This window comes from Eucyclogobius newberryi, unplaced genomic scaffold (assembly GCF_026437365.1).
Source record: "Eucyclogobius newberryi isolate DKJ021-1_F unplaced genomic scaffold, fEucNew1.0.hap1 SCAF_14, whole genome shotgun sequence".
In the NCBI taxonomy this organism is placed as follows: Eukaryota; Metazoa; Chordata; class Actinopteri; order Gobiiformes; family Gobiidae; genus Eucyclogobius; species Eucyclogobius newberryi.
In genome coordinates, this window is record NW_027315768.1 from 10160344 (window position 1) to 10174715 (window position 14372).

The following is a 14372-nucleotide window of genomic DNA, read 5'->3' on the forward strand; positions in this document are numbered from 1 at the left end:
ACTGAAAATGGAAATTAGTAATCGTTACATATTTACAAGCAAAACATTCATTAAAATGTGTTCACGAAAAAAATACAAATGAGTTTTGTATTTAATGTTGCACTATGTAACTTTTCTGGTTGGTGTCTGCCACTTGCTGGTATCGTGGACTACTACTTTGTCAAAATACTTAATTGACAAAAAACACCTTGAAAAACGTCAATTTTGTGAGAATGGGATCAACATTTCAGTTTGTTGTTGCCGGGCCAATGTCACACTAAGTCCAAATTAAGTCCAAATTAAGTTGAATACAGCACTAACATAAAAAGTTTCAATAAAATAAAAATAAATATTTGAAACTTGAAGATGTGATTTGAAGGTGAAAAACATCTTTTAAAAAAAACCACTGAAATCTGAAAATAAATGACTTCTTCACATTCATAGTAGTCATTGATAAACTGACATGCTGCAATGATGGACATGAGCGCTTTGCAGAAGAGAGAGAAGAATGGAATCAACAACTGGCAGAAGGACATCTGATCCTCAAACTGAAGAGCTTTAGATGCAGACGGACCCTCGCTTGGGTTAATGCTGATCTGATGAGGAGGTGACGGACACGACCAGGTGGAGATGTCAGAGATGGAGCTGTCCACTGCTGAGATCCTCTGTGGTCTTCTCTGGTGGTCACTGGACTAAACCGTCATTCAAACAAACAAACAAACAAACACCTAAAGTAAACACTTGTAGCCGTGTGGAGCGTCTTTGTTCTTGGTTTGCAAATGTTTTAAATCCGATGCAGACAGCACAGATTGCTTTTTTGTTGCAATCTGTGCTGTCTGTAAGCAAAAAACTGTAAAACAAATTACAGCTTTCACAAAAATACTGTCCACACAGGGATTACAAAACATTTACCGTTTTCATAAAATAGTTTAGAAATAAAAGTAAGACAGTGCTGTTCAGGGCGATGTTGGGCTTTAACACTTTCCCTCAGATTCTAACTCAGCGTGGATTACTGTGGGACTCTCTCGTCACCAGAGCGAACCATGTCCACATTTGTCACTGTCATTCTGGACATGTCTCAATCTCGTACGTTGTACTTTAGAGCACGGCGCCGTGACATGCTAGCCACGCCGCGCATTAGCCACACAGACGATGCATTAAACATGTGGATGGTCCTAACAGAAGACACGGACATGCACCTGTCCTGGCTGCCTGTCCCAATGACCCATGACCTCCACGGCTGATTACGCCGGGACAGGTGGAGGGTCTCTCCATTATCACAAGACATACACTGTTGATTGGCACAACCAAGAGTGAAGGTAAACGTTTGATAACTGCACACAAGCACATAGAATCTCCAGTGTTTTAAAAAGATATATATATATATGTTCTTGCTCTACACTTAGTGAACGATGAATGTTTTGAGACATCCAGGCATGTCATTATTTCTGAAGAGAATCAAACAGACACAGCTGGACTGACACTTGCTCCCTGAAGGAAGCTTCTTCAGGGCTCGTGTTGGTGACTGTGGCTCTCACTAGATGTAGACGTGGGTGTGAGATGTTGACTCAAACAACAAACATACCAGTTTGAGCGTGCTAATGTATGAACGATAGCTTCCAGCAACCAAACTTTATCGTCATGAATTTCTTGAGAAGTTAGATCGTAGAGTCAAACTTTGTCTCATTACCACAATTAACCAAAGGCAAAAGGCACAAAATATCTAAATTTAGTGCCGCTCTTAAAGGCCCCATCAGCATCGCGTCTTGGACAGTAATTGCCCTCAAATAGAGTCGGCAGCAGGTTGGTGGCAGTTGGTTTGGTTATCAGCACGGCCTGTCAACTGTTATTTAAGAGCGCTTGTTAACTCCAAATTTACCTCCCTGTGGAATGTGCCGTTATGGTGCTTTATCTGGTGCCCACTGGAAATACCGCGGGGGCCACAGCGGGACGTCCTGACCCCGGCATGTGAGAGTGTGCGCTAGGGTCGCCGTGGGGGTCGGATGTTGGGTGTTACGTGGAGGTTTCAGGGGAGTCTTTGGGTTCACCTTACAGCCGGAGCTAAAGAGGACTACGTGGGTGGTGTCAACAAGACCATCAGGACTAAAAAACCTGTCAAAGTCCAGGGCTAAATGGAGCGGACGGTGATTGGAGAAGTCCGGGGTTTGTCCTGATATAGTCCTAGGTTAGTTTTGTGGCACGCTTTCACAAATTAACGCCTCTTTTTTAAAGGTTAGTTGCAAAATGTTTTCTGTTTTCTCTCTGCGTGTGCCAGAGTAAATTCTGTTGTTTTGCTGCTTGATAGACAATGTTACGGCAAACTTTGGAATGGAAATGCTCTCAACTGAATCTAGAAAGCATCAACGTTTAGATTAGATTAAGTTTAGAAAAAAATTAAACCCTTTTTGATAAACTTACCTGTACTTGTAGGGAAATATGCATGTGACCAGGAGTAGCTACATAGCTTAATGTTGCATTAATCCCAGATACTAATCAATACTAAAACTAAAGTATTGATACTGGGGGGAAAAGTCACATAAATTAGACTTTTCTGAACAGTTTTTTAAAATCACTAGTAGAAGACCACATGGTAAAAATTCTACAACTAATTTGTCAAAAACAATAATTGGACGGATGAAGAATGGGAGCATTTTATATTTCTCAGTGAAGAACCACAAAATCACGTTTTGAGGGAATACTGTTGGAAAAATGTATCACGTTTTGTTAAACGTAACACTATATCAAAGGTGCCACTAACACGATGTATTATCAGTAATAATTTGGCACGAGTATCAATACTTTTCAATACTTCTGACGGAATCAGTATTTGGTATCAATTTGCACATCACTACGTTTTACACATCTCCACCTACTTTATATAATATCTTAGCAGCTGGACTATTCTCTAACTTTCCATTGAAATTAACTGAATTAAAATGGAGGGCCACAAAATGTTTGGAGGGAATTCTGTTGAGACTCATTTTTTCATAACACCATTTCAAAGTGCTCATTAAACTGTGGTTGCCAGGAGACAAACCACTATCATGTGCTCTGGGACTGACCTGTCGCACGAAAATATTGGATAGAAAATAAGGTTTTACAGACTATTTTTGACACCACCATCACACTCAATTTCAGAACAATGTACTTGGGCCTCAAAACTTCTGTAAACACAGTATGTGGATACCTCTGGGACATACTTCTGGCAGCAGGGCCATCACGAAAAATGAATGACACAAACTGAGCCGACGATCAAGAACTGGACCGACACATACCTGACATATCTGACATATCTTATAAGCTCTATTCACCCTCTCATCCCCAGTATGTTCCCCGAGACAGGAGTTAGAGTTATATGCTGCTATATTTTATGCAGTAAAACCATACATTTATGCAAAACTATTGGGGCTGTGGAACCTGAGCCACTATGCTAGTATTATCTTAGTTCCCCCGTTCATAGAACCCGGAGCATAGCAAACAAACATTAGCATGCTAACAGCGAACTTCCTGCACATCCCCTTTAATCAGACATGTCAACAGACGTGCGGGTCAGTGGCAGCATCCTTGAGTGGAAAAAGATGAGCAGCAGATGAAGCATTACGTTGTAGAAAGGAAAACCTTTTGTAACATTATGATGTGGATCCTGAATAGATTCCAGTAGTGTTTCCTCACGCTTTCGAAGCAGGCGTTGTGAGTGCGTTGATTTGTGGTGATGGATGAGTTGTGGAGGTGGATGAGGGACACAGACAGCTGCCTAATGGTCAGCCTCTCTGCCCTCCCCCCTCTCACTATGGGGGACATCTCCAGTCGTGGTCAGTGGCCTGTTGAGGCAATAATATACACTTTATTTTACAACGTGTGACCGAGGGTATCGCCTATCTCAGCTCTATTCAAGTTTGAAGTGATAAATGAGTGCATTTGTACAAGAGAGCGTTGGTATTTGTCAGTGTTACGTCTTTATGAAGATGAAGCATGGCCTTCAGTGCTAATACATGCAAAAAGGTTCAAGTTATTTTCAACTTTTTTTACGTTTTGTTTTTTTAACAATCATTTTTACATTTTACACCAAACGTTAAAGTCCATGATACAAGGCGTCTGACAGAAAAAAAAAAGATCTTCCAAAGTATGTCACCCATATATGTATTAATATGCTTTGAAAAACATTTAAGAAATGTATCCTAGTGGCCATCTATGGTACTGCAATGTAGTCCAAAGGAATAAACCTAGTTTGTTTATTCATTTTCCCTCCCCAACTAGTTATACTGGTAAAAACATCATCTCTAACTGCAGTTCATTTGGCTTCTGTGTTTTAAATCCATATACTTTTAACACATTTGTTCAATAATAATAATTCCAATATAAATACATCATGCAACATTTGTCGGTGTAATCCCTCATTCGTCCAGTCGTGTTCCATAGTAGAAAAAGCTTCAGTTGTAGTCATCTGGACTCAGTTTGCAAAAATAGACGTTTCGACTCTCATCCAAGAGTCATTGTCAATAACAGAATTTAGGTCGAGAACTCCGATATTAATACTGTTCTGTGGTAAGACCCGCCCATTGGGAGGAGCCTTTCTACTTCAGGAAGGCTCCTCCCAATGGGCGGGTCTTACCACAGAACAGTATTAATATCGGAGTTCTCGACCTAAATTCTGTTATTGACAATGACTCTTGGATGAGAGTCGAAACGTCTATTTTTGCAAACTGAGTCCAGATGACTACAACTGAAGCTTTTTCTACTATCATGCAACATTGACTTTTTGGAGATTTTAACCTTGATCTGAAATCACTCTACAATTTTGCCCAGATTGTTGCCTAATATATCAAAAACAGAAGTCTGTAAAGCATCATCGGACCTGTTCTGAGCATTTCTGTGGTCAGAGTGCAATACTAGATATATTAAAGTGGAAATATCATGCTTCAATTGGTATTTTAACCAATAATTTGTCTTTGTGTGTTTTATTTTCTAATTTGAAATAATCTGTACTTCGGAAAACACATTTTATAAGCAACACCTCTGTTTCCATTGAGCTATTTAGGCACGGACAATTATCAAATAAATAAATGAAGCCAGTAGGCAACGTGAATGCTCTGCTAACAGAGCAAAGTGTTTGTTGTTTCTTAATGGCTGCTTTTAATTATTTTATTCAAAGTTCCTTCCCACGGGTTAGGCAGAGGGCCTTTACTTTAACATTTAACATACCAAGGTGCCAAAAATGCCAATAAAAGCCACAATAATATGTACGTAAGTGTACTTTAAATGCTATAGTTTCTTGCATTATTTCAACTTCCTCACTCTTTAAAACCCTGTATTAGATTGACATTTTAGTTCAGTTTTAGTTCAACAACAATGTCATCAAGTGTTTTTACTTTTGTTGAATGTGTTAAATGAGCAGAAGTGAATGTGCGTTGCTGAGTCTTGTTCAGCTTGATTGATTTGTGTGTCCGCTGGGTGAAAGTGTGTCTTTTAGGGTGTAGGGTGACAGTGCTAAACAGCTCAGTGTCACCCGAAGGTGCCACGGTGCATTCATGAGGTGTCATAGGCCAGTGGGCGGGGCCAGATCAGGGTCCGGGACGTCTAAAGGGCCAGTGTCACGCCTCTCAGAACCCTCAATACTGCTGTCAGTCAGGGCTGTAAAGGACAGGCAGAGGGAGGGGGACGAGGGGTGACCTCAGGAGTGGACTGTCCACTAGGGGCAGGAGCGAGCTGGAGCAAAGTGCACAGGGAAATATAGAAAAGATTTAGAAACAAGTTACTAAAACAATACTGTCATAACAATAAAATAAGGCATTTCTAAGTCTTCCTAAATATGTATTAATCATTTACTGATCATGAGCTAAACATAAACTATCATTAAATATTAACTGTAAGGCATATAAGTAATTCAGTGTGCTTTAATAAATATTGGATTGCTACACTACATTTTTCAGAGTTTGACACTGTATTGTGACTATTTGAGTGTCTTGCACAGAAACACAACAACAGTGGGAATATTTACACGGTCAGAAAAAACAACAGATAACTAGCATAATCAGATAACCCAATGACTAGATCAGATTTGTGAATATTAATACTGTCTAATAAGTCAATCTTCAAATGAAGTCTACAGGGAGTTGTTTTCATGTTACTGTGTCAGTCCAGTCCTTGATCAGCTCCAAAAGTATCTGTTTATTGTATCCATACTGATCAGTAAATACTCTTTCAATCTTTAACATTTGAATTGTTTTATTTAACGTTAAGGTTAAGGGATACTTTATTGTCCCTGTAGGGAAATGCGTCCTCTGCATTTAACCCATCCATCGCTCGGGGACACATCTCCAGATCCTTGTGATTGGCTTGGTCAGGACCATCGTCGCTGTGGGATTTCACCTATTGTGCATGTGTTTTTTGTATTTGTCACATTAGTTTTCCTCTTTTTTCATATTTGTCCAAGTCAAAACATGCACATGAGTGAACAATTACACATAAACCAGATTTCTTACATGACATTTTATTAATCAAAGTCAAGACATGAGATTTGGATGAGATTCCTGATGTTCACATAACCACTATTTCACCTCTTACAACCAGCAATCTTTGAGGATCCTTTTGAAATGACTTGTTATAACTGCATTACCACTTTAAACAGACTTCAACATGAAGAGAACATACAGTAATTGGTGCGAGTGGGCAGGTGGTACACCAAAAACCATCTTGTCTCCATCTACAACATCTGTGGCCTGAGGAGCTGGGGTGACAAGCAGCTTGAGAAGAACCACCGTCCAGGAAGTGTCGTGTAAACAGAAGCCACTCCATCTTTTACAGGATCTACAGTGAGTCTCTGAGGTGCAGTGATCTGTCAGAAAGTACACAGCAGAAGTACCAGGTCTGCTTCCTCCTCCAGCCTCGTCACAGCAGGAGCATTAACATCTGAAAGGGCTTTGGAGCGCTTGTTTCCACTCCAAAGACAGACGAGGAGCAGGAGTTTACATGATGTCTATGCGGGAAATCTGATGTGATACTCTTTTAATAGGCAAAAATAAATAAGTGAAAATAAAACACGTGTCTATAGGTAAGTATATGACATAACTTGCCATTGAAATAAGTTGATTATACATTTATATCGTATTTCAAAATAAGTATAAAAATTGTTTCAAGTCAATCTACGCAATAATATTTTAAAAAGTGTTGATGATATTATGAGAAAAGAATTCAGATTTTCCCTTATTTCAATGTGAATCGTGATTTTTTTCTTCTTTTTTTTTTAAATCAATCCACTTAATAAGTGGATACAAATGAGATTTTTTTTAATCTAGTTTAAATTAAGAAAAATACTTTACTACTTACTACTTAAGAATAACAAATTTTTGGTGTCAAATATATACATGACTACATACATATGACTACTTTATTCGACAATTTTAATACTTCTTTCTTGTACTTTTAAAAAAACATCCTTGCATGTCATATAACAGAAAAAACGTCTATACAAAACTGTGCTTACAGAATGTGTGTACAAATATGTAAATATGTGTAGGCTAAATCCTAAAAATACATTTAAAAGAAGGCAATAATTAACATTCTTGAAAAACTAATAGGCTTTCTGCTCTAGTCTAGAGTACTACTTTTTATCATCAGCTAATTCGAACTAAGCCACAAGTTGCTTTGCTAAGTTTTTTGTATGAATTATGAGACATTCTTTGGGGCATATGATTGGACTTCATTCCTCTGTGGTGTGTTGTGATCCATCAGAAGATCCTCCTCTGTCACAGCAGCAGCATTAACATGAGAGAGGGCAGTCGTGAGCAGGTTTCCACTCCAAAGACGGACGAGGAGAAAGCAGGAGTTACAAGTCATTCTCTCACACTGACAAAAGCAGCATTTGCATCCACAAATGGTATTAGCATATTAGCATGGCAACATACAGCATCAGAAGGGTTTTGTCAGAAGGAAATGGTAACGCAATAGTTCAAAGTCTCCAAATCGGAATCAAAATCAGAATCAGAAAAAGGTTTATTGACATTGTCAGTTAATAAAGATAAAGATTCACAAAGAAGGAATTTTCTTGATGATTTATTGGTGATAAGGTGCAACATAAAGCAACAACATAAAAGCAAAATGTAAAAAAGTAACAATGAGGCATGAATAAAAAAATCGGGTTAACTTAAAAAGATTAAAAAAATAAACTTATACTAAATACTTTGACTGGATATCTACACACAATGATGTATTTCAAAACATTTTAACAAGTTTTTTTGCAGAATAAAACATGATAATTTGTGGTTTGTGGAGGAAATTATGGTACATTGAAAATGGCAACCTTTGCAATTTGTTAATAGTATCAATTCAAATTGCAATTTCGATTCGATTGCAGTTTATCTTGCAGCTACTTTGAACTTATTTGACAAACTTTGTGTCTGTGCTGCTGGAAATGTGGGATGAGAACCTTCTCACAAACCTCAATAATGAACTAAACAAATGGTAAGGATATTCTTATTGACAAAAATGAAACGTTTTGTAGAAGCGTTAAACCCAATACAACATGGGGAGAGGAAATTGCAAAAAATGAAACTTAAAACTGGTCAAACCCCAATTGAATGACTTTGGGTTGACGCTAGTGACTGGGAAGCAAAAATGTGCCTGTTTCTCTGTAGTCAACAAAACGCAAGTGCCGACAAAGGTGAAAGTTACAAAAGCTTGAATTGGGCAAACAACTGACAACATACAAGTGGGTAGAACAATTTAAACATAACAGAATTAGCATTGGAAAAGGACAACATGCCTCACTGACTGCCTGTGTGGGCTGTGCAGGAGTGGGTGGATGGTTTAGCGAGCAGCTTACTACATTTGCAAATCACAAATCACTACAATTGTAAAGGAAATGTGAGCAGAGAACGTTAGCAAATGATGGAGGAAGCAAGTGTTGTGGGAGATTTGTGCTGCATGTTCACGGCTCTAACCGGCCTCAGCATTATGGGATCAGCTCCTAGATGGCCTTTACAAGCAATTTTAGTTTCATTTTGGCTGTAAATAACAGTCCATTGAAAGGCATTCTTATGTATTTGTTTTCATCAGAAACCCAGTTCAATCACATGACACATTTGTAGTCCTCGGCTTTTGTAGTCTTCAGCTTTTAGCAACTGTTTCCTGAAAACCAGAAGTTTTCCCTCATGTTAGTGTGAGACATACTTGTTGCAAACAGTCTGAGTTTGTGCAGACCGTTGTGTGCAAACGGCCTAATAGTTTCTTTGTTCTCCCAAAGATCTCAACTTTCAAGCAAACAGATTTTACCCTAATTCAAACTGCTTCAGAACTAGAAGAACTAGGCCGAACTAATTTTTTTTTTTTTGACATACTACTTACGACCAACTGCACCTACAGATATGTATTTCTTTCCACGTAGACTTGTAGAAAAAGATTCAGTTTCAGTGTTTGTAGGAAAACAAGACGTTTTGACTGATCCAAGAGTCATTCTCAATCTGCAGATCGAGTCTGAGAACTATAGTTAGTTAACCAATCAACAAAAGGATTTCCATGGCTCATTACAGGGCTGTTAGAGTAACAAAGAAGATTAGTTTCAGGGGAAATAAATAAACAGGACAGGCTATCATCAGGAGGTCCCGCCCAGTGGGCAGGGCTTATACACACCAGAGTAGGATAAATATCTGAGTTTTCAGACTAGATCCTCAGATTGAGAATGACTCTTGGATGAGTCAAAACGTCTTGTTTTTCTATAATAGTAAAATAGTGTCCAGATGATGCAACTGAAGCGTTCTCTACTACAGAACACTGCTGAATGAGGGATTACTCCGACTTTGTATGAATCACTTTCCACTGTTCAAACGCGGTCTGTTCAAACGCTCACACCATCCTGAGGCCCCACTAAACTTAGCTGACATCTGACCCCAAAACGTGGCCCCCGCTGCCCTGAAGAGCTATAACACTTGACACAGAGGAAGAGCAGAAGGTAGAGTCCCCCAGAGAAACGACAGACAGTACATGAAACCTGCCTCTAACATGGCCTTGTAACGCAGGGTTATAAGACCTCAGGGAGCGGAGATTACAATCGCAGCCGCAACATCTGAAGACTCCAGAAGCAGAAGCTCACGTTTAAACACGCTCAGCAGGTTTGGACACTGACCGTCAACTGAAAACGAGGAGTCACAATGGAGTAGATGGAACGAAGAACAAGCAAGTCATGTTTGATCCACCTACACCAAACTGTCAGAAAATGCTGTTTATATATGGTTGGCCCATACGGTTTAATTTTGTGCACAATTTTGAGCAGAAATCCTTCACTTTTCAATCAAGTGAATAACTTCAGTCTGAAGCTATTTTCCCCCTCTCTTATTAAAATATATTGTACATTTCTGTCTTGTCATCACGCCTCTACATTATGACGTTATGTGACGGTGTAAGGCCAACCGCTTTAGCATAATGTTCGGAAGTGAGACGCTGCAAGGACTGTTTGTCACTGTGTGTTAACGTTTTTATTGTGTATTTCGCCTTGTCATGTCATCCCATTAAAAGCATTTATTGCCAAGACTTTAGGAGCTGACCAGGTTTAGACCACAACATATAAAGAGCGTTGTTCGGGTTAAAATGGCTGAATTGGTGAGTTGCGCCAACACTTATCGTCTCATCGAAATATATAGGTCGGCCTAGTCTAGCTGTTTCTGTTGGTTTAAATGGAGCATAGCCTCTTATGCTGGTTTTCTGTATTGCTCAAGGACACAATGACAGTCTTCAAAGATAGTTTATAATCTATGGCGCAACAGTGGCACAGTAGGTTAAGTATTTGCCCACTTCCCATTTGAAACACAGGGTTGTCATGATCAGAGATGTGAAGTACTCAGGTATTACGAACCTCTGAATATCGGGTGTCATTTTTTGTGTTTTTTGTGTCTGTTCTTTGAAAATATTCTGTGCATTATTTGTTTATAATTTGCATTATTTCACCACTACTCAGAAAGTACTCAAGAACTTTCTCCAAATACTTCTTTACTCTTTCTCGAGTCATTATTTTTTAGGTTACTCCTTAACTTCTATTTGAGTAATAATATTCTAAATTACGTTACTCTTACTCACACATTTTGGCAACTCCCCCCACCTCTGACCTCGATGAAGACTAGGTTTGGTTCTGTATAGTTCCAGTTTTTTTTACTTACAACCCAGCTTTCAGTCAGTAAAAACAGTTTTCCTCGCCATTTTCTTAGCAAGAGTTAGATTTACAAAGCATTTCATCACCGACAACCACTCCTTCACAGTCGTCCGCTGGGGGGGTTAGTCCTATGCATTACCCACATGTCAGTAAAGCCCCTGTCCCTCCCGCTGCTGCGCTTCCTCCTCATCCATCTCGCTGACACCTCTCGAAACAGTAGCCTCCCCGAGCTTCTGCACAGGGCCCCGACCGGCGGCAGGGGGCCCGGGCTCCACTGTCACTCGAGAAGACCCTCTCCCACCAGGGCACACATGTCTAAGGCCGCCCCGTACGTTGGCGTCTGACCCCCGGACGCAACGCAAACGGACTGAACGGGGCATTTGGCGTTTTGTCCAGTGGAAACGGCGATATCCATCTGAGGTGTTCAAGGTCCTTTCTCACACCAATCCTCTGACAAGTTCACACCACGTCTGCTCAGGTGCCATTCCCCTTGGTCCAACGCTCGCACATGCTTGAGAAACTGATGACAAGTGAACATATTGGAGCGGTATGGATGGTTAAAGTCCGGGTTTGTGGATAAGGGACTGCTCTGTGGTTGCATAGGAAGGAGGTCTTGAGAAATGGGTACGGATTTCAAGAAGCCTGAAGTCCGAACGAAAGATGTGAAAGCGACTGACAACACATATTAGCAGAAGATATGGCACTTTTGTTTGGGAGGAAACTACTCAATTTCACGTCAGAGTAGCTCAGTGGATGAATTGAAGCCACACCTGAACACTGAGTCATTATTGTTGAAAGTATTATTTTGTCACATTTTATTTGACAGTTTTTGATACGTTGTACCAACATCTTAAAGTACAACACAACAAAGTATGTAATAACTTGTAATAATATGCAACCCGTACGCTGAAACTGTTGTGGAATTGGTATTACAGATTGTTACACAGCACGTTAAACTCAAACCATGACTTGAGGTACAATTACGACGCTTAAATTCAAAGTTCCTAGTCCAATTTTAACACTGTTTTCTAAGAGACTAAGTCCAATATGTTAAAATGTAAGAAAAAACGATCAAAGAGGCAATGCAGCTCGTATCATGGTTTCTTGGCTGTTTCTTACCCCATGCAGTCAAATGTCTCTCCTCATATGTGATAGGACTACACCGTTACACGACTACACCGTTACACGACTACACGTTACACGACTACACGTTACACGACTACACGTTACATGACTACACCGTTACACGACTACACGTTACATGACTACACGTTACATGACTACACGTTACATGACTACACCGTTACATGACTACACCGTTACACTACTACACGTTACACTACTACACCGTTACACGACTACACGTTACATGACTACACCGTTACATGACTACACGTTACATGACTACACATTACATGACTACACTGTTACATGACTACACTGTTACATGACTACACGTTACATGACTACACGTTACATGACTACACCGTTACACTACTACACCGTTACACTACTACACCGTTGCACAACTACACGTTACATGACTACACTGTTAGATGATTACACGTTACATGACTACACCGTTACACGACTACACGTTACATGACTACACCGTTACATGACTACACCGTTACACGACTACACTGTTACACTACTACACTGTTACATGATTACACGTTACATGACTACACTGTTACATGACTACACCGTTACATGACTACACTGTTACACTACTACACTGTTACATGACTACACTGTTACATGACTACACGTTACATGACTACACCGTTACACGACTACACGTTACACGACTATACGTTACACGACTACACATTACATGACTACACTGTTACATGACTACACGTTACATGACTACACCGTTACACGACTACACGTTACACGACTACACATTACATGACTACACTGTTACATGACTACACCGTTACACAACTTCACTGTTACATGACTACACTGTTACATGACTACACCGTTACATGACTACACTGTTACATGACTACACCGTTACACGACTACACTGTTACATGACTACACCGTTACACGACTACACGTTACATGACTACACCGTTACATGACTACACCGTTACACGACTACACGTTACATGACTACACCGTTACATGACTACACCGTTACACGGCTACAAGTTACATGACTACACATTACATGACTACACCATTACATGACTACACCGTTACATGACTACACCGTTACACGACTACACGTGACACGACTACACCGTTACATGACTACATTGTTACATGACTACACTGTTACATGACTACACTGTTACACGACTACACTGTTACATGACTACACCGTTACATGACTACACCGTTACACGACTACACATTACACGACTACACCGTTGCATGACTACACCGTTACATGACTACACGTTACACGACTACACCGTTACACGACTACACCGTTACACGACTACACGTTACATGACTATATCGTTACACGATTACACGTTACATGACTACACTGTTACATGACTACACTGTTACATGACTACACTGTTACATGACTACACCGTTACATGACTACACTGTTACATGACTACACGTTACATGACTACACCGTTACATGACTACACCGTTACATGACTACACCATTACATGACTACACCGTTACATGACTACACCGTTACACAACTACACGTGACACGACTACACCGTTACATGACTACATTGTTACATGACTACACTGTTACATGACTACACCGTTACACGACTACACTGTTACATGACTACACCGTTACATGACTACACCGTTACACGACTACACATTACACGACTACACCGTTGCATGACTACACCGTTACATGACTACACGTTACACGACTACACGTTACACGACTACACCGTTACACGACTACACGTTACATGACTATACCGTTACACGATTACACCGTTACACAACTACACGTTACATGACTACACGTTACATGACTACACTGTTACATGACTACACCGTTACATGACTACACTGTTACATGACTACACTGTTTCATGACTACACCGCTACATGACTAGACCGTTACATGACTACACTTTTACACTACTACACTGTTACATGACTACACGTTACATGACTACACCGTTACACGGCTACACCGTTACACGACTACACATTACATGACTACACTGTTACATGACTACACCGTTACACAACTTCACTGTTACATGACTACACTGTTACATGACTACACCGTTACATGACTACACGTTA